Raw genomic sequence first — 22,551 nt, forward strand, 5'->3', positions numbered from 1 at the left:
TTACTAATATAATATCTAATCTATATTATAGCATCTACAACTATTATAATAGTTGCTCTGTTCCCTTGGTACTAATATGACATCCATAATATGGTATCTAAAATTAATATGATAGATTCTAAAACTAATATAGTTTTTGCCCTGTAGCCTTAAACACGACTATAATATCCATACTGTACAATCTACAACTAATATGATATTGCTTTGAGGCCTTTAATTTTTATATAATATCCATACTATAGCATCTAAAACAAATATAATAGCTGCCCTATGACATTTAGTACTTACATGATACCCATACAGTTAGCAAAAATAAAACTGATATATTAATGCCCTGTGTCTTTTAAACTGACATAACATCTTTAGTATAGCATCTAATACTGATATAAGAGTGGTCCTGTGGCCTTTCATATTAATATGATGTAAATATTATAGTAACAAAAATTAATTTAACTGCCCTGTTATTATTAAAACAATATTCATGCTGTGGCCTATAAAACAGGCCTCTCAACTCAACACCTCTCAACTCCTGTGTTTTCCTTCACCAACTGCTCTCATCTCCTGTATATTCCTCTACCACCTCTTTTATCAGCCCCTGTGTATTATATTAATAATACCTATCCTGTAGGCTCTAACATTAATATAATATCCATAGTGTGGCCTCCAGAACCAATGTAATTGATTTAATTTCACTTTTCATGCTAATAGGATGTACGCATATAGTATCTACAACTAATATAATGCTTGCGCTGTGACCATTAAATATAATATCCATAGCATGATATATTTTTTTAAAATTTATTTTTAGTTGTAGTTGGACACAACACCTTTATTTTATTTATTTATTTTTTGTGGTGCTGAGGATCAAACCCAGGGCCTTGCACATGCTAGGCAGCGCTCTACCAATGAGCCACAATCCCAGCGCCCATAGCATGATATCTTAAATGAATAGGTGCTCTGTGGCCTTTAATACTAATGAGATCTCAAAACTATAGCATCTGAAACTAATATAATTCTAGCCCTGGGGCATTAATACTAATATAATTTTCATAATATAGCCTCTAAATAATATAGAATAGCCAGCCAGTGGACTTTAATGTTATTGTGACATCCATAGTACAACAACTAAAACTAATAAAACTGTGCCCTGTGTATTTTAATATTAATATACTATCCATACTATGGCATATATAACTACTATATGTCCTGTGTTCTTTAGTACTATTGTGATATTCATATTGTACCACTTATATTAATATAATAGATGCCATGTGGCTTTATATTAATAGGTTATCTATCTATGGAATGTAAAACTAATACATGGCTATATAATATTATATATATATATAATATTATTATAATATTATAGTACTCTACACAAATTATAGTATTGTAAATTATATCACTGTACTGCCCTGTCACTTTTATTACTAATATAATGTCCAAAATATAACATCTAAAACTGATGGAATACGTACTCTGTGGCCTCTAATATTAACAAAATATTCATAACATAGCATCTAAAATTAAAACTTTAGTTGCCTTGTGACCTTTGATATTAATTTAATAGCCATTTAAGAGCACCTAAAATAAACATAGTAACTTCTCTATGGCCTTTAATATTTCTGAATATTTATGTTATGGCACCTAAAATAACATAATAGCTGCCCTGTAACATTTAACATTAATATAATATTCAAGTTATATTATCCAAAATCAATATGATAATTCCATGTACCTTTTTGTAGTAAAATGATATTCATACTACAGCATCTCAAGCTAATATAAAAACTGCACTGTGGCCTTTAATACTAATGTAATGTTCATAATATAGTACCCTAACTAATAAAATAGAGGCTTTCTATGGTCTTTATCATCTTTAATATTAATGTAATATCCATACTTTAGCATCTAAAAATAATAAGAATATCCCTGTTGCCTTTAACCTAATGTAATATTCATATTATTTCATCTTTTAAAATTTTTTTGTTGTTATCAGTGTACCTTTATTATATCTATTTATATGCAGTGCTGAGAATCAAACCCAATGCTTTACACATGCTGGGCAAGCGCTGTATTACTGAGCTACAACCCCAACCCCTGCATCTTTATTTTTTAATACAAAGAAAATTTTATTTTATATATTACTGGCCATAAATTTTTGTAATTAGTTACTACATAAATGCTGCCTAGTGCCATTATTCTGTCCACAATCCACTTGTGCATTTATAAACAGAATTTTCATGATTTACATAAGCACATCTATCAATAAAGATGTTACATTGAGGTGCAATCTAACATCCAAATCTGATGCTTTGCAGATAGCAATGTAGGGGAAAAGTATTTGTAATCATCTTTCACTTCAGTGGCCTTATATAAAAATCAATAACTTAGAATTAAATTCTATGTCTCCAAAGGAGATTTTCAAATGTACATATAGAAATGGTTACAGAGAGCAAGATTTTTAAGAAACATGTTCACATGTCCACATCCTGTTATAACTGCTGCACCATTTTTTCTTCCAGCTTCTTTCCTTTCCCTGCAAGAGGGGTTCAGATAAGATGGAAGTTTTGCTTGACTTCTTTAATGTCCTGAACTTTCTATAGCTCAATTTTTCTTCAATCTGTTCATTATAAATTTAGCTTGGTGTTTCTGTATGATCTCTTCAACTCTCTTCATTGCATCAATAGTTTTATTCCATAGTTCTCACTGGCATTTGACAGGTTCATTTCCACATTTTTCAAATTCAAATGAATTATCCACTGTAAGCTCTTTATCAGCTGCTTTCCTGAATGCTTTAGTCCACCTGGCCTTGTGAGGATTATGCTTCTTTTTAAAGTTCTTAGGACATTTGGATTTACAGAATCTAAATACCTTGCAATAATTGAAGATGAACATCATGCCATGGACAGGGTAGATGGGCCCTGAACAGAAATAACACTTCTTGATATGTATGTTGAACCTGTGTGGGACCCCACCATCCAGATTATAATCTGGGAAGGAAGTGATATCATGTTATTACATCTTAAACTAATGTAATATATGCCCTTGGTCTCCAATACTATTATGATATCCAAACATGTCATCTAAAACTAATATAAAAGCTGACCTGTGGCCTTTAACACTAATATTATATCCATAGCACTCCATCTGAAACTAATATAATAGCTTCCCTGTGGAAATGAATACTAATGTGATATCCATACTATAGTATTTAAAAATTATATAATAGTTTCCCTGTGGCCTTTAACATTAAACATGCTATAGTATATATTACTAATATAATAGCAGCCCTGTGACCTTAAATACTAAGATGATGTTAATACTATAGCATCCAAAACTAGTATAATACTTGCACTGTGGTCTTTAATACTACTGTAATATCCATAATACAGCAACTAAAGCTAATATAATAGGCTGTTATGTGTGCTTAATATTAATATAATAGTAATAATGTGGCCTCTGAAACAGAAATAACAACTGCCTTGTGGCCTTTTATTCTAATATAATATCCTACCATATCTTATAAAACTAATATAATAGCTGCCATGTAAGCCTTGAATATTAATATGACATTTATACTAAACCTTGTAAATGCCCCCTCACCCCGCTTCATTACACTTCAGCTGCTCCTGGGACAGTATCCCATCCCCAGAAGCAACATCTGCCTCAGAGAACACTGTCCCTGTCAATGACTGAGATCCCTCCTTCCTTGCCTTAGATATGGTAAAGGTGGTGGAGATCCCTCCTTCCTTGTCTTAGATATGGTAAAGGAGCTGGGAGTGGGGTTTGGGATTTGCCTACTTACCAGCATTTGCCCCAGAGAAGCTATCTGAATGCTGAGAGCCTGTTTTAATACCATTAACAGGATATGAAAATGTCCCAGTAAAAGGTTGAGGTGACACTTAGATGCAATATTCACAATCACTGTGGGAAAAGTGGCTTGATTGTTTCAGGTCAAATTCACATTTGAGCAAATCAGGATCTCTCCAACCTGCTCCAAAAGAATACATTCCAAGAATAGAGCAGATGTAACCAACCAGCCCTGGATGGAGGAATGAGGCCTGCCTTCAAATGTCATCCACATTGAAACCATCCCCTTCTCAATGTCAGCTAGGCTGAAGCCTGCCTAGGCCCTTCTCAAGGTCAAAATCAGAAAACCAAAATTATATGGTGAACATTAGGGTTAGGGTGGGAATTATGGTTGGGGTTGAGCCTGAGAAAATTTATGGTCTGGTTTGTGGTCAGATGTTGGGTACAGAATAGGTGGGGGTGGTTTACAGAGTAGATGTTAAACAGAAGCACATGGTTTGTGGGCTTAGATTTAGGATTTCTAGGGTGAGGTAAAAGCTAGGAGACAGGAAATAATGTTAGTGTTTTAGAGTTATGAATAGATAAGAGGGGTAAGGATAAGGGTCAAACCAAGACTTCCTTAGAATTCAGAACCCTGAGATACTATCCTCCATACTGTGTTAACATTGACTACCACCTCTGATAACTGGCTCTATGGCTCTATATCACTTATCAATTTTCTGTGTAGCCCTGTATCACATCCCACATGGCTTTTGGTGTGCCCTCCTCTGTTTCCTTTTACTGATCCTGTGTAGCTCTCAACCTTCTCCTCTTATATCGTCCTGTGTAACACCCCACCAGCACCTTTCATCTCTACCCGTCTAACCCTTCACTACTTCCTCTCAGCTTTCTATGTAGCCCTCCACTTTCTCCTCTAATCTCCCCATTTAGCTCTCTACCACTTACTTTTATCCCCTCCTGTGTACTCTCTTGTCACCTCCTCTCAAGGGCTCATGTGTAGCCCTTGACCTTCTCCTCTCACTGCTTCTTTGTAGCACTCCACCATCTCTTCTCATCCCATCCTCTGTAGCCTTCCACCAACACCTCTCAACTCCTGTGTTTTCCTTCACCAACTGCTCTCATCTCCTATATATCCCTCTACCACCTCCTTTCTCAGCCCCCTGTGTAACCCTTGACAATAATATCTTACAGGTTACTGTGTAGCCCTTCACCACCTCTTCTCTTGACAAAACTGTCCTTCCAAAGGATGCTCAGCCAACCTCAACTGTGTTCCTGAGACTCTGACCTATTCTAGAAGTTGTTAAGGATTCTCCATGTCTTCTAATGACTTGTCCATATAATTGGCTTTTTAGGTATTTCCTTTACATTTAATTCTTTAAATTCTAAAACATAAGTTATCCAGATTCTTCATCAATGTTTGATTTTCTTCATTTGTGTTCTATTGCATTCAAAAGGCCAAGCTGCTTACTTCTTCAGGGTTGACTCTTAGTACTTTCCTCAGATACTATAAATACTACTTTTGTAAGTGTATGCTTTTGTTCAAGTATTCAAAAATGTCACTTACTAACTACCTTGTTGTCATGCCTTTGCCAACTCAGTGTTTACCTGGTTTCCCTCCCTCCTTTTCTCCCTCCCTCCTTCCCTCTCCCTCTCTCTCTCCCTCTCTGTGGTCTTTAACACTAATATTATATCCATAGCACTCCCTCTTCCTCTCCCTCTCCCTCATTGAATCAGAGGGATTAAATCCCACATCACATGCTACAAAACACCAATGGCTGTGAGGCAAATGTTCTGGAGTTCTGGTGCTTTCTATATCTTGTAGTCCTGTGACTGATAGGGACTTAAGCATGGTTGGCCTCTGCTGATCTGTGACCCCTAATTCTGAGCTCTGGTGCAGGGTCAGCTCCTCCCTACGATCTTCTTCTATAAAAGATACATTGAAGCTTATGTTGAGATCTGGGTATTCTTCTGGATGAAGCTTGGCATGAGGAGAAAACAGAAGCAGGAGAAGCAAGGGTGCCCTACTCACCCAGCCCTGAACATCCCATTTCTTGTCCCCTGGCTCTGGATGGGTTACATTGAGTTCCCTGGAATATCAACACAAGTGACTCAAATCTTTGGGGACTCCCTCAAGTTACCTCTCCTGAGTCTCTGCTCAGGAGTCTTTCCAAGGCTCTTTCTTTTCCTTCAGTTCCTGACTCCTTCTCCATCCCTGAGACATTTTGCATTTGTAAAATTTGGCTATAGGGGTGAAAACCTGCCTATGAGCATGCCCAGATTATCTGTGGGACAGCCTAAGGCCTGACCTCCCAGGACCCTCTTTCCTTGGGACCTGCTGTTTCTAGTTGTAGGGACCAGCCACCCAATTATCAACTGAGGAAGTCTCCCTAGTCACAAGATTCAGCTTCATTTCCAAATGTGCCCAGGCCATCAAAGTTTCACCCTGGGATTTCCATGGTGATTGAAAATGCTTTCAGATCCTGGAAACATCTTCCCTCTGATACCTCATCTGATGACCTGGACCCATAGAAAGTGGGGACTGAATCCTAGGTAGTTGGGTTGCACATGGAGCTGAGGCTGGCTGGGGACTCAGTGGTGAGTTTACAAGTAAGAAAGGGCTTCCATCAGGGATCAGGACAGGAACTGGATGACTTGGGGATGGGACTAGCTGGCTGAGAATGATCCTTCACCCACATGAGTATCTGTACTAGTACCTGTTTCAGTCATTTTTTTCCCTCACTGTGACCCAAAGACCTGACAACAACAATGAAAGGAGGAAACATTTATTTTGGCTCATGGTTTTAGAGGTTCAGTCCAAGGTTATCATGCTCCATAGCTCTGAGCCTGAGATGAGGTGGAATATCATGATGGAAAGGCACAGTGGAAGAAAGCATCTCAGAAATTGGCAATAGGAAGCAGAGAGGGTTCTGCTAATCAAGAATAAAATATAAACCCCCAAAATACATACCGAGTGACCTACCTCCTCCAGCCTTTCTACAGTTACCACCCAGTAAATCCATCAGTAGATTAGTTCATTAGTTAGGTAAAAACTCATAATCTAATTATTCACTGATGAAACTTCTAGCATTGCTTCACACACAAGCTTTTGGGGGATACCTCATATCTAAGTCATAACATAGCCAAGATAAATTTTTAAATAACAAGTCAAAAACCAATGATTCACAGTACTTTTGTGGCCACTGCTTTGCAAGCAAGTTGGATGGGAAGGTGGATACCTAAGGTAGGAGAGCATGATTTCCTGAGCAGGAAGGACTGACCTGTGAACCAGGAGTTCATCAATAGATGGTCTTAGTCCTCATGGGTTGGTGGGTGGGACAGCAACTTATGAAATCATCTCAAGGCTCATTCCCTCCTGCTTTGCCACAAGAGACCAGCAATGTGCTGGGAGTAGCCACACTCCCATCTAAGATTACGGTTCTGGTGTGGTCACCCAACTCAGCTTTGAGTAAAGGGCTGTAGGATTTCTATGGAGAAGACAGAAGGGATGCCTTGGACCCCTACTGCTCTCTGTATTTCCTGATACACGTGGGGAGCACACAAGTGACAGCTGGAGCCCTAGTCAGTATGGGTCTTGAGGCACTCCAGAAGGGAAGCTGCAGAGGTTAGCAAAGCTGAGATGCTTAGGAGACCCTGTGTTTGTCCACCTTGTCCAGTATCAACCTGCTGTTGCTCCTGTCTCTGTCCTATTTGATCTCCTATTACATTTTAATAAACCCCACATGCTGTACTCATGGATGTGAATTGTGTTACAAACCTCAAAACCTCTAAGTAAAATGGCTTTTCTCTAATTTTTCTACCAAAGTGCCTTCCTGCAAACTTTTGAAGATTCAAGAGAAAAATGAGAGCTTGGCCTCCAGCTCTCTTCCTTTGCCTGTCTTAACTCACTCTGGTTACCTGCAGCTACCCAGACATCTATCAGCTGACAGCTGGAGCACAGGAGGTGCACATCGTACCTACAGAAATCAGGCATTGCCTGTCCTTGCAGAGGGTGTATCCTTCCACTGGTTTCTCTAGGATACTTGGGCTCTCCAGGCTGAGGCCCCACATAACCCTGCTGAATCCCGAGGCTGGCCACAGCATGGCCACTGCAGGCACAGGCAGGTAATGGCCTGAGGTCTAAAATTCAGGTTCAGAAGGATAACAGGCCAGGAGGATGGAGGGAGGACAATGGTCACTGCCCAGGATGCTGCTTCTAGAGATCTCTGAGGCATCCCTTCACTCTGTTTACTTTCATGAAGGTGTCCTCATCACATGGAATTGGAGGGAAGTGCTGCTGTGAGCATGAACAACTTACACCTAAGAGTGATCACTTCAGGCCTGGGGGTCCAGAAACCTCACTGAACCCAGGCGTATGTTCTGGACTATCAGCTAGAGTGGATGATCTCCACTTAGGACTGGGTCCAAGATTCCATGATAGTGGACAATGTACTCTTGATTCTATGTTCAGGACTGGGTCACAGTGGACAGCATGCACCTGTTTCTGTGTTCAGGACCCATCATAGTGGATATTTTGCACCCAGCTTTGTATGTATAGGATTCTGTCATAGTGGACTGTGTGTACCTGGTCCAGTGCTCAGGATTCTCAGTCACAGTGCACTGTATGCACCAGCCCTCTGTTTTCAGGACTTTCAGTCACAGTGGACAGTGAGCACTCAGTCCTCTCTGGCCAGGACTCTCAGTTGCAGTGGACTGTGTGTACCTGGTCCTACATGCCCAGTACTCTCAGTCATAGTGGATAGTATGCATCCTTCCTGTGTGTAAGTTCTCACAGTCACAGTGAACTATGTGTACTTGGTCAGGTGTTCAGGACTGTCAGACATAGTGGACAGTGTTCACCCAGCCTTGTGTGTCCGGGACTCTCAGTCACAGGATTGTGTGCACCCAGACCCATGTGTCCAAGACTCTCAGTCAAGGTGGACAGTGTGCACCTTTACCTCTGTGTACAGGATTTTTAGACATAGTGGACAGTGTGCACTCTGCTCTGTGTGTTCAGGATTCTCAGACATAGTGGACTATGTGTACCCTGCCTTTTGTGCCCAGGATTTTTGTCATGGTGGACAGCATGCACCAAGTCTTGTATGTCCAGAACTATAAGTCACAAGATTGTGTGCACCCAGACCTGTGAGTCCAGTCAATGACCTTTCCCACACAGCTTCCCCTCTACAACCCTGGTTTGCAGGTTTCCTCGGAACTTAGGCCACAACAGACCCCTTGACAGCATAGCCCCTGGTCCTACCCCAGCACCTGGAAACCCACTGTGTGACCAAACTTCGTAGGCTGCACCTCAGTCCCAACTGGTGTCCTGTAGTGGGTGTAGCTTCCCTCAATGCCTGCCAGGAGAGCCCAGGGGGAGCTGGGTAGATGGTTGGGGCACAGAGCTTCTGGGGTTGCAGACCTTATGCTTTGAGGGCTGAATAGACAGAATGATAGACTACACTACCCAGAATCCTTGGGGGCTGAATCTTCCAGACGTCATATGGTGGGGCCTGCATGGGCAGAACACAGTCCAGAATCCCTGGGAGTGCCCAGGTCAATGTGCCTCCTATGTTTCCTAGAGGCCTCTATGGTGAGGGTTATGTTTGTAGAGCACTGAAGTGTACTACCCAGGAGCCTTTGGGATGAAGGTGAGGAGGAATTAGTGGGCAGAATGACAGAATATACTCCCCAGAATCCCTGGGTGTAGAGTCCAGGTGAGTGTGAGGCCTGCATTAGTAGAACACCAGAATACACTACCTAGAATCACCAGGGGACAGCAGCTTCCAGAGGCCATCATGGTGAGGACGGCCTAGACACTGGACTACCACTGCTACTGTGCAGAATCTGTGAAGGTGCTGGAATGAATGTGCTGCTGTGTCTCCTAGAGGCCTCTGTGGTGGAGGGCTACATTGGTACAGCACTGAGGCATACTACACAGCTTCCTTAGGGATGCACAGCTCCTAGGAGCCTTTGAGGTGAGGGTGGGAGGAGGCTTCATGGGCAGAACAGACTACACTCTCCACATCCCCTGAGGGGGCGCAGAGTTCAAGTGAATGTGAGGGCTGCATTGGTAGGAAACAAGAGTACAGTACCCAGAATCAGCAGTGGGCAGGAGCTTCCAGAGGCCATCATGGTGAGGACTGCATGGACACTGGACTACCACTGTCTTGAATCTGTGTAGGTACCTGGATAAATGTGCCTCTGTGGCTCCTAGAGGCCTCTGTGGTGAGGGCTACATTGGTAGAGCACTGAGGCATATGACCCAGCTTCCTTAGGGGTGCAGAGCTCCTATGAGATGAAGGTGGGAGGAGGTATTGGTGGTCAGAACTGACTACACTCTCCATATTCCTGGAGGTGGGGAGCATGGTCCAGGTGAATGTGAGGGCTGCATTGGTAAAACCACAGACTGCACTACCCAGAATCTTCAGGAACCCACAGCTCCCCAGAGCCTCTGCAGTGAAGGGGGCAGTGACAGGAGAACTGCATTACCCAGAAACTTCAGGGGCCACAGATCCAAGGAGTCTTGGCAGTGGAGTGGGAGGTGGTCACAGGCAGGATGGACTGTACTATCCAGAATCCTTGGGGCATGGAAGGGAAGATGTGCAGCCTTCAGCTCTTAGAGTCTTCTGGGCGCTTCACTTCTGTGTGTAGATTCTCCTCAAATTGAGAGTGGCCACTGTTGACTGGCCATAATCCTAAAATGGAGACAGTCCTTGGCAAAGTAACTGTCTCAAAGATTACACTTCCCAGAGGCTTCTGTGGAATCTTCTGTTTTCTACCTACAGCCCAGGCCTTGAGCACAAAGATGATAAGTCCATTGCACCCTGTGGACTGGGCATTTAGTCATGTGCACCTGCTGAATGTGGTTCCTTTGTCTTCCTGCTCCATGGGCTGCATCTGTGCTTGGAGGGGCTGAGTGCAGAGGTTGGAGCTTAGGTGGTCTCTTTGACTCCCTTTTCTCCTCTCCTGAATGTCCACTTGCAATGATGTCACAGATAAATTCAACAAGACATCAGGTAAAGTGGTGGGAACAGATTTTATTAGGTAACTAATCATGGTAGAGGAAGTACCTGAGCTCCTTTTTTTAAATTTTTTATTTATTTTTTATTTTTTAATTTTTTGTAATTGTTGTATTCTGCTACCTTTCCTATCCCCTACTATCCCCCCTCCCCTCCCCTCCCATCTTCTCTCTCTACCCCATCTACTGTAACTCAGTACTCTCCTTGTTTATTTTCCCATTCCCCTCACAACCTCTTATATGTAATTTTGTATAGCAATGAGGGTCTCCCTTCATGAGCTCCTTTATGATCTGTGCAGAGGTAATTTGGGTATTTTAAAGGGGAAGTGAGGGATGGGAAAGAGTACGAGCATGGGCGTCAGAGAAGTAAAAAATAGATTTGGTCATTGTAAATGCAATTAGGCCAGCTGTGTTTGTGGCAGTTGTCAAAGAATTCTGTCTTCCCACAGAGACTGAGAGAGAGGACTTATCTTGCTAAATGATTACATTTCAAGGAATGGATCTCAGATTCTGAGAGAGTCCCTTCTGAGTTACAAGAGATGCATGTTGTCAATTGTAAATCCTTTCTAGTAAATGATTGGAGAAAGGGAGGTTGAGGGCCTGTCATCAGATGTTGGTTAGGACATAGTAAGTTTTCTTGGAAGCCTTGAGCTTTCCTCAGGCAGTTGTTTTGGTGGAGTGTTGCACATAAGGCACAAACTATATTGAGTTCCTGAGCTCAGGGGATTTGCAGAATGTGTGGACTTGGGGGAACAATCATCTGCTTACCTGCTTCAGGAGGACTGAGCTCATGCATCCCCCACCAGAAAGCCCCTCCCCCCAGACTCAAGAGGCAGAGGCAGTGACTGCTCTGCCTTCAGCTGCTATGGGGAGTGCTAGCCCTCAGCTTTCCCAGGAAACATGCAGAGTCCTAGCCATCCCTGTGTTTGCCTTTTCTGCAGCCAGAAGGGCCTGGAGTCTCAGCAAGGAGAAGTGTGTAAGGGAGGCACAGTTGGAGGCATGGGATGTGGGAGGACATTTTGCTTCGACCTGTGGTGATCAGGCAGTGTGCTAGTCCTTAAAGTCAAAATCCTGACTCAGCAAGCTGCATCATGCCCATTTTTGGGGAAATGGACTAAAGTTCCTGAAGCTGACCCTTGAGTGGGACTGGGCCTCCTGAGAAATAAACTCTAATAATTGTATTTCTATGCAATTATCAGAAGCCCTGCATGAAAGCAGGAGGTCCCTCCTCAGTCCCTGTACTCAACCCCTGTGGGGAGAAGTATCCATTCTTAGTGTCCTGACAACCAGTCTCTTCATTCTCATCTCTCCTTCTGGCTTTGTTCAGTCTTCCTGAGAAGAGAGGTTTGGCCCCAAGCCAAATTACTCTTACTCCTTAAAGGGTCAGTATGGGCCCAGTGGACACAGGTGAGATTTCTTGACCAAGTGGAGCATCCTCTTCTATGCCTCCCTGAGGGACCCTTCCTGCTGAGATTAACAGGGACATCTTGGCTGTTCCAAACTGTGAATGGCTGATAGGGGGCTGGAGAAGATGCAAGGGGGTGGTTTGTGCATCTCTGGGATTTCTGGACTCTAGGACTTTGGAAACATAAAAAGTAGAGGTCAAGGTTTGAATCCTTGACCTCTACTTTTTATGTCTGTTTTTTTTTTAAGCACCATTCTTTCAGATCATGGCATGGAATGGTGGGCTCTATTTCAGCTTAAATGTTCCAACTTATGTTGTAGAATAACTAGAACAGTGAATTTCAGAGGTTATGCCTCCAGACTAGGCAGTGGCCCAGCTCTTTATGCAATACCAAACAAATAACATCATCCTGCTCAGAATGCAGTTGCTACCTGTGGAAAGAAACAAGCGTAAGTTGTGTTGGGGGAATTAAGGTGCAGCACAAGGTCCTCCAAGCTGATCAGAGGTGGATCCTAGGAACTGCCTTCAGGTTCTTCCTGGTAGGTGTGGTTCTGGGGGCTACTGCAATTGCCTTCATGTCTGGCTGTCCTTCCCCAGGAGGTTCCTATGGGTAAAGATTTAGACCTGGGTCTTTGTCCCTGCATTCTCCTGAGTTTATCATCTGTATCTATAGGGTCAGTATGGGCCCAGTGGAAACAGGTGAGATTTCTTTGCCCCACTGTGGAGCACAGGGTAAGGGCAGGTCAGGTGATCTAGGTGCGGATAAGAACAGAGGCCTGGGGGTGTTCAGAGACCCCAGAGCCTCCAAAGCACAAATGATTGGTAGTTCTGTTATTCACTCACCTATGGGAGCACCTCCTGATTCCTTGAGTACTTGGCCACTATGAGCAGAACTGCTGTGTGTAACTGCATGCTGCATTTAGACATACATTTTCAGACCGATGTTTATGAGACAGTTGTGTCAATTGTTAAGATCATGAATTTTGAGCCCTGTGATAAGACCATGTTTAACTCTGGAAAACTGCCAAGCTCTTTCTTTTTTGTCAATAATTATTTTTAATATTTTTTAGTGTATGTACATTTATTTTTTATTTATTTATATGTGGTGCTAAGGATTGAACCCAGTGCCTCACACATGTTAGGCAAGCACTCTGCCACTGAGCCAAAACCCCAGGCCAGCCAAGCTCTTTCTTAAGCAGTGAAATACTGTGCCCTCCAGCAGCAATATATGTGAATTCCTATTTTTCCACACAATTGACATTGCAACATGTAGATTTTATCCATTGATAGGCACTTGGTGCCATCTCAGTGTCTTAGTTACCTTGGTCATGAAAAATGGTGCTCACATCATTTCCTATGCAGCTTTGCCATCTGCACATCTTCTCTGGTGAGATGTCTCCATATATTCATCCAATTTTAAATGGAGTGCTTCTTATTAATAAGTTTCTTAGTGTATTTCAGATACAAGTCTTTTTAAGGTATGTACTTTCCAAATATTTCTCCAATTCTGTGGCTTGTCTTTTTATTTCCTATGTATAAATTTTTCATGGAGTAAACATCTTTATAAGGTTTACCAATTTTTTCTGGATTTGTTTTGGAACTGTATTTAAAAACTCATCATGAAATATGGTCAGGCATGTTTTCATCTAGAAGTTTTACAGTTTTACACTTTAAATATGAGTCTATAGACTGCGTGGGTGAAGTTCTGTGTAATTTGTAGCTTACCCTTGTCCACTTCCTCATATTGTATTCAATTATCTCATCACCATCTTTGGAGCAGAAATTCCTTTCTCCATCAAAGGCCTTTGTTCCTTTAACAAAATTCAACAAATACAATTACACCTGAATTTTGATACATAATCTTCTCAACATATTTCAAATACTTTAATACTGTGAGGATAATGAGTTTATGAACTGTATGTACATGGGTGTGGTTGTGCTCTCCATTAATTTCCATTCATCTCTGTGTATTCCTTCACAGCACAACCTTTTATTCAGTGATTCAGCTTTATGAATGGTTCTGGAATCCAGGTACTGAGTTCTTTAGGCTTGTCCTCTTGCAGTCAGTGTCATCTCTTCTAGGCTTAGAGAGTCTTCTAGGAATTGGGTATTACACTGAATGAGCAGATCAAGCTTGGGAGAATTCCATCTTAACTGCATTGAGTCTAACAATCCTGACCAAGGACTATCTGTGCACTTATTTATGCTTAATTTTATTTCTTTTTTTTTATTGTTGGTCGTTCAAAACATTACATAGTTCTTAATACATCATATTTCACAGTTTGATTCAAGCGGGTTATGAACTCCCAACTTTACCCCGTATACAGATTGCTGTATCACATCAGTTACCCTTCCATTGATTGACATATTGCCTTTCTAGTGTCTGATGTATTCTGCTGTCTGTCCTATTCTCTACTATCCCCCCTCCCCTCCCCTCCCCTCCCCTCCCCTTTTCTCTCTCTACCCCTTCTACTGTAAATCATTTCTTCCATTTATATTATCTTGTCTTACCCCTCCTTTTCTCTTATATGTAATTTTGTATAACCCTGAGGATCGCCTTCCATTTCCATGCGATTTCCCTTCTCACTCCCTTTCCCTCCCACCTCTCATCCCTGTTTAATGTAAATCTTCTTCTCAAGCTCTTTGTCCCTACCCTGTCCTTGTTTACTCCCCTTATATCAAAGGGGTCATTTGGTATTTGTTTTTTAAAGATTGACTAGCTTCACTTAGCATAATCTGCTCTAATGCCATCCATTTCCCTCCAAATTCTATGATTTTGTCATTTTTTAATGCAGAGTAATACTCCATTGTGTATAAATGCCACATTTTTTTATCCATTCATCTATTAAAGGGCATCTAGGCTGATTCCATAATCTTGCTATAGTGAATTGTGCTGCTATGAACATCAATGTAGCAGTGTCCCTGTAGCATGCTCTTATTAGGTCTTTAGGGAATAGACCGAGAAGGTGAATAGCTGGGTCAAATGGTGGTTCCATTCCCAGCTTTCCAAGAAATCTCCATACTGCTTTCCAAATTGGCTGCACCAATTTGCAGTCCCACCAGCAATGAACAAGAGTGCCCTTTTCCCCGCATCCTCTCCAGCACTTATTGTTGTTTGACTTCCTAATGGCTGCCAATCTTACTGGAGTGAGATTGTATCTTAGGGTAGTTTTGATTTGCATTTCTCTGACTGCTAGCGATAGTGAGCATTTTTTTTATGTACTTATTAATTGATTGTATGTCCTCCTCTGAGAAGTGTCTGTTCAGGTCCTTGGCCCATTTATTGATTGGGTTATTTGTTATCTTATTGTCTAATTTTTTGAGTTCTTTGTATATTCTGGTTATTAGGGCTCTATCTGAAGTGTGTGGATTAAAGATTTGTTCCCAGGATGTAGGCTCCCTGTTTATCTCTCTTATTGTTTCTTTTGCTGAGAAAAAACTTTTTAGTTTGAGTAAGTCCCATTTGTTGATTCTAGTTGTTAACTCTTGCGCTATGGGTGTCCTATTGAGGAATTTGGGGCCCGATCCCACAGTATGTAGATCATAACCAACTTTTTCTTCTATCAGATGCCATGTCTCTGATTTAATATCAAGCTCCTTGATCCATTTTGAGTTAACTTTTGTGCATGGCGAGAGATAGGGATTCAGATTCATTTTGATGCAAATGGATTTCCAGTTTTCCCAGCACCATTTGTTGAAGATGCTATCCTTCCTCCATTGCATGCTTTTAGCCCCTTTATCAAATATAAGATAGTTGTAGTTTTGTGGATTGGTTACTGTATCCTCTATTCTGTACCATTTGTCCACCCGCCTGTTTTGGTACCAGTACCATGCTGTTTTTGTTACTATTGCTCTGTAGTATAGTTTGAAGTCTGGTATCGCTATACCGCCTGATTCACACTTCCTGCTTAGCATTGTTTTTGCTACTCTGGGTCTTTTATTATTTATTCCATTTGAATTTCATGATTCTTTTATCTATTTCTACAAGAAAAGCTGTTGGGATTTTGATTGGCATTGCATTGAACTTATAGAGAACTTTTGGTAATATTGCCATTTTGATGATGTTAGTTCTGCCTATCCATGAGCAGGGTATATTTTTCCATCTTCTAAGGTCTTCTTCTATATCTTTCTTTAGGGTTCTGTAATTTTCATTATATAAATCTTTCACCTCTTTTATTAGGTTGATTCTCAAGTATTTTATTTTTTGGGGGGATATTGTGAATGGAGTAGTTGTCTTCATTTCCGTTTCAGAGGATTTGTCGCTGATATACAGGAATGCCTTTGATTTATGCGTGTTGATCTTATATCCTGCCACTTTGCTGAATTCATTTATTAGCTCTAATAGCTTCTTTGTAGACCCTTTTGGGTCTGCTAGGTATAGAATCATATCATCTGCAAATAATGATAATTTAAGTTCTTCTTTTCCTATTTTTATGCCTTTAATTTCTTTCATCTGTCTAATTGCTCTGGCCAGTGTTTCGAGGACTATGTTGAACAGAAGTGGTGAGAGAGGGCATCCCTGTCTTGTACCAGATCTTAGAGGGAATGCCTTCAATTTTTCTCCATTCAGAATGATGCTGGCCTGTGGCTTATCGTAGATTGCTTTTACAATGTTGAGGTATGTTCCTGTTATCCCTAATTTTTCTAGAGTTTTGAACATAAAGGGATGCTGTACTTTGTCGAATGCTTTTTCTGCATCTATCGAGATGATCATATGGTTCTTATTTTTAAGTCTATTGATGTGGTGAATAACATTTATTGATTTCCGTATATTGAACCAGCCTTGCATCCCAGGGATGAATCCTACTTGATCATGGTGTATAATTTTTTTGATATGTATTTGAATCCGATTCGCCAGAATTTTATTGAGGATTTTTGCGTCAAGGTTCATTAGAGATATTGGTCTGTAGTTTTCTTTCTTTGAAGTGTCTTTGTCTGGTTTCGGAATCAGGGTGATGTTGGTTAATTTTATTTCTTTCTATTGTGTTTTAAGTTTTTCTGGAAGTATAATTGTACTTTACAACATATTTAAGGGACTGGGGTTGTGGTTCAGTAGTAGAGCACTTGCCTCACAGATGTGAGGCCCTGGGTTTGATTCTCAGCACCACATATAAATAAGCAAATAATATAAAGGTATTATGTCCATATAAAACTAAAAAATACATATTTAAGGACTTCAGTTTTGGAGGATGCTATTATAAATGGAAATGCTTTATTTTTATTGTAGTTTTCAAAGTCTATTGTTTCCTAAGTATTATTGCTGGTACATAGGAAATCAAAGAACCTTTATATATTGGCATTATACTTTTCTTCTTGATATCTCCATCCATTCTGATCAAGGCATGGGAGTCTGAGCTGTATTTCTGCTTAATTTCTAAAATCATGACCTAGAATAATCTAAACAATGATTTCCAGAACTTCACTAGGATTGCCACAAGGGGGCTGAGGGTCACCACTGAACCATGAGTGGTGAGTATCTTGCACTGCCCACAGTGACGAGCAGGGAGCAACTGGAGTCACTTTTCCTGACCCCTTGAAGCTCCCTCTTGCCAGGATTGTGGATGATGTAGTCCCAGGATTAGGACTGTGGATAATATAGTCCCATGGTTTGCCTGCTCAATGTAGGGGACCCAAGAGCTTTCATCCCCCTAGGATAGTGCAGTTCCATGGTTTGCCTACGTATTTTTGCCTGCAGTTACATGGAAACTGTTTGTCCCAGTACCCTGAGGATTCTGAGCACTGTTAGAGAGAGGGTTATTGCAAAGCCTAGGGTTAAAGTTAGCAGTTTGCCTGCTGTCTGCTGGGGTTCCTATAAGTTTCAGACACTTAGAATTGTGGGCAATGTAGTCCCGTGTTTTGCCTGCTAACTAACAGGAGATGTCTGCTTCTTGGTATTGTGTGTAACAGTTCTGAGTTTTGCCTGCTCACCTTTTCTGAGAGTCTCATGGAAGCTGAAGGTCTTATGCTCACCCCGGTAACCTGAGGATCCTCAGCAGTGTTAGTGTTAGGATTAATATTAGGACAAAGCCTGGAGTAGGGTTAACATTTTGCTAGCTGTCTTTTGGGGATCTTGGCTGCTTCTGCCAATTAGGGTCTGGATAATGTAGTTCTGAGTTTTGCACACTCACCTCTGCCAGGAGTCCCATGGAAGCTGAAAGCCTCATACTTACTCTGCATAAGCATGATAAAGTCAGGGCAAAGGTTATGGTAGGTTTAGCTTTGGTAAGTTGTATGCTGGAATCCTGGCTGCTTCTGCCACTTAGGATTGTGGGTAATGTAGTCCTGTCATTAGCAAAATCACTGTGAGTGATCTGAGGAGATTCTTTCCCCTTGGGAATGTGGACAATATTGTCCTTCATTTTGTCTGCTCACTGCTCAGGGAAGGGGAAGCACTGGTTACTTCCATCAGTTGGCATCCTGGGTAATATAGATCTGAGTTTTGCCATCTCACCTCTTGTCAGGAGTCCCATGGAAGCTGAAAGCCACATACCCTGGTGCCCTGAGGATTCTGAGTAGAGTAGGATCAGAATTAGGGCTATGGTAGGTTTAGTTTTTGTTTGTTTTGGTACTGGGGTTTGAACCCAGGTGTGCTTAAGCACTGAGCCACATCTCCAACATTTTAATTTTTTTAAATTTTGAGACAGGGTCTTGTTAAGTTGCTTAGGGCCTCGCTAAGTTGCTAAGACCAGCTTTGAAATTGTGATCCTTCAGCCTCAGCCTCCCAAACCACTAGGATTAAAGGTATGCAGCAAAGTTTAGCATTTTGCCAATTATCTCCTAGGGATCATGATTTAGAGTTGTGGGTAATGAAGTCCTATTATTAGCCCACTCACTGTAGGTAATCCTAGGAGATTCTTTCCTTTTGGGAATGTGGATAATGTAGTCCTTCATTTCACCCCTTCACTGCAAGGGGAAGGCCCCATTGACTTCTGCCCTTTGTCATTGTGGTTAACATAGTTCTGAGTTTTTCCCACACATCTCTTCTAGTAGTCACATGAAGCTGAAGGTCTTGTGCTTGCATTGGTACCCTGAGGATTCTGAGCAGTTAGCGTTAGGGCTAGGATTAGTGCAAGCACTAGGTTCGGGTTAATATTTGCCCTTTGCTGATTTCTACATGGGATCCTACAGCCTCTACCACTTCAGATTATGGGTAATGTTGTCTGTGATATGCCTGCTTATTGTGGGGGATCCTTGGAGCATTGGGAACTCCCTAGCATTGGGGTGCAAGGAGAATGAAGGGTAAAGAGGGATTGAGGGAAGCTGGGGGCAGGTGCCCACTGTGCTTCTAGGAGAGATTGAGGGTGACATTGAGGTACAAAGAGAGTGAAGCAATGATAATCAGGGTCAGGATGGACTATAGGAAGTGTTACTTTGAGACAAGTTAATTCAAGTAGTCAAGAGAGGATAGAAGAGTGACATAGGATGACAGAAGGGAGATCACTGACATGAGGAGAAGCAGAGTCTTGGAGGCTCTTACCATGTAGTGAATGAGGGGTGATAGGGCCAGCTGCACCTCAGATGAGTTCTTCACAGGGAACAGCTGACCAAGGACCCTGTTTCCTACTGAAGGATATTTGAGTGAATGAGATGAAGCTTCATTTCTGCAGGATCAGAACCAGACAAGGAGTCTGCTGTTACCCTCAGATTTGGTCATCATCCCCAAACCTACCAATTGCTGAGCCATTAAAGCCAATGGAACCTGTCCCACTCAACCACAACCATTAATGCCAGATGACCCCAAATCCTACTCTACAGAGCCAGAATCCCCAGGCCTATAGCATTTTCAACACAGATCTCCTGGAAAAGACACAATTTCAAGGCCACTGTCTGCCAGGTGCTGTTATTCCCTCAGAAGTGGGGCCATCTCTCCTCCTCAGTTTCCCTCCTTCCTTATTTGGAGACCATTGTGTAGAGAGGGAGTCTGAGGCATAGGGGTGATAAACTTGGCTCAGGTGGCCTGTGCTGGCTGGGCTGGATTCTGTGTCTGCCTCCCTATTGAGGCCATGTTGTACCACATGTGGACTGTGCTCCCTTCTCTCTTTAGTGGGTTGTGGAATTTCTTTGCTTACAGGATTTACCTGCCCATGCAGCAGCAATCACTAGAGTGTGTCTGGAGGAGGGTCCAGCCCCAAGTAATGAGGTGGCAGAGGTGGGCAGCTTTCTGGTGATAGAGCTCCCACCACAGCCTTCTGATTTATGTTCACCAGGTAGATCCCAAGAGCCATAGCCTAGATAAGCATTTATTCAGGACATGAGGTTGGCTATTGACCAATTTATAGACTTACCATCTCAGAATATGCCTATGAAGTCCTCTCAAGGATCTCTGAAAACTCTAATAGTCCCTCCAGCCTACATCTTTTAAAATATCAGTTTTGCTTTCAAATGAAAGAACACCCCAAACATCAGATCAGATTTGGGCACCCCATCTTTCAGATGGTGTGCAGGGCTTACTCCCTCCTGAGATCATCCTTGCCCCAGAAGCCTCTTCCTGGCATTTAATTTCTCAGATAAATTCTGCTCCATTTCTGAGCAGCATCAAGATCCTGATTTTATATTCCAACTTGTAGTTCTGAACATATTTGGGAGGGTCTTGAACAGTCTAGGTGAGAATCTGCTGTTGATGACATCAAAGCTATGGAGTGTTGAAGATGCAGCAGAGATGACCAAGGACTCTGGGTGGACAGTGTGATGGCATAATCTGTGGTCCTCTTTAGAGAGATAGACCAAGACCTCAAAGATGTGGGGAACAGTTAGGAGACCACAGAAACAAGGTGGACACTGGAGTGAGGTGGTCTGGGGTCCTCTGTGGAGAAATTATGATGAAGGTCTACAGGCTGGGGAAACAGGCTGAGGGTTGCAGAGACAGGGGGTGGGGTGGAGGAATGTTATGTGGTAATCTGGGGTTCTCTGGTGCAGAGGGGATCACCACCACACTTGTTCTATCTCCACTAGAGACCACCAGGGACTAGGTCCCTGGAATAGAGGGGTCTCCCTAATCCTGAAGCTGAAGATCTGGGGACCCAAGGCAGGTGCTCAGTGAGAACAGAATTAGGGAATATGTGAGTGCCGCAGCCCAGCTGGCTGGGCAAAATAACTGGGGGGTGACAAGGAACTTGTGTAGATTGATACAGCAGGAGTGGGAGCCATTTATTGTAGGACAACAGAGGTATTTATACATTCCACACAGCTTATCTTAATTAGCATAAACTAGATACATCAGTCAACCAATAAGAAATCTCCACACTTAATGGCTCGCTGGCGTTACTTCACAAACCACTCCCTCTGGCATTTTGCCAGGTGCCATCCAGACTTGTTTACGGACTCTAACATTTCTCTGGCAAAATGCCAGGCACCATCCTGACTTGTTTACAGACTCTAATATATGAGGAAGGAGCAGCAGCCACCACATCACATGCTTTGCTTGCTGAGACAGTCTGATTATTAGAACACAGATGAAGTCACTTTGCCAGGGTGAGACAGATGCTTCAGAGCCACCTGGGTCTCTGTGGGTGGATGAAAGTTGTTTTCCTGCCCTTCTATGGATGATATTTGCATGTTAGTGGTTAGGGTATTTCAATGAAGGCTCCTGTGAACATTCTTGTACATGTGTGCTCTGCAAACTCACCTTCACTTTCCCTGGTGCACATCAGGAGTGTAATGGCTGGCAACATGGAGGCATGTGTTGACATGTGGCCAGCAGGGAGTGCTCAGAGTGACTTTTTCTGATCCCCTTGAATCATCTTTCTGCCAGGGATGGGTGTCCTGTGCCCACAGCAAACTTCCTTCTCAGTACTCACCAGGGGAGATTCCATGGCTGGGGATACCTGGAGTCTATGTCCACAGTGATTTTTTTAGGGTGGTAACCCTAACCCTCAAAGCCCACCCTAATTCTCACCCTTGTGGTCCACCAGGGAAGACCATGGCTCTGGACACCTTGGGACTGACTGTGGTGACAAAAGCCTCCTTCTCCTTGGGACCCATACAGGGAGATTCTGTGGCTGGGGACCCCTGGGGGCTATGTCCAAAATGAAGTAACTCTAACTGTAAACTTGGAACCCACCTGGGAAGGGATCATGACTGAAGGCACCTTGGGGCCATGACTGATGTGGCCTAGCACATGATGAACAGTTATTTTGTATTTATTATAAAGTCCTTTAGTGTTTGTATGAAGTAAAGTATATTCTAGATGAGCCTTTTGTAAGGGGAATAATAGTTAATCAATATTTTGATTTTTTCTAGTTAATGGTCCTGGCAGTGTAGAATGTGCTTTAATATGAGTAAAATATACTGAAATTTGGCCTACTAATTTTGTTGTTAT

At 42.2% G+C, this 22,551-nt stretch overlaps 1 pseudogene; it reads right to left on the reverse strand.

The window, feature by feature from the left end:
* Positions 1-2,477: 2,477 nt before the first annotated feature.
* LOC144368330 (putative ribosome biogenesis protein RLP24 pseudogene) lies at positions 2,478-22,214 on the reverse strand (annotated as a pseudogene).
* Between the last annotated feature and the right edge of the window lie 337 nt (positions 22,215-22,551).

This window comes from Ictidomys tridecemlineatus, chromosome 2, assembly GCF_052094955.1.
Source record: "Ictidomys tridecemlineatus isolate mIctTri1 chromosome 2, mIctTri1.hap1, whole genome shotgun sequence".
Taxonomy (NCBI): Eukaryota; Metazoa; Chordata; class Mammalia; order Rodentia; family Sciuridae; genus Ictidomys; species Ictidomys tridecemlineatus.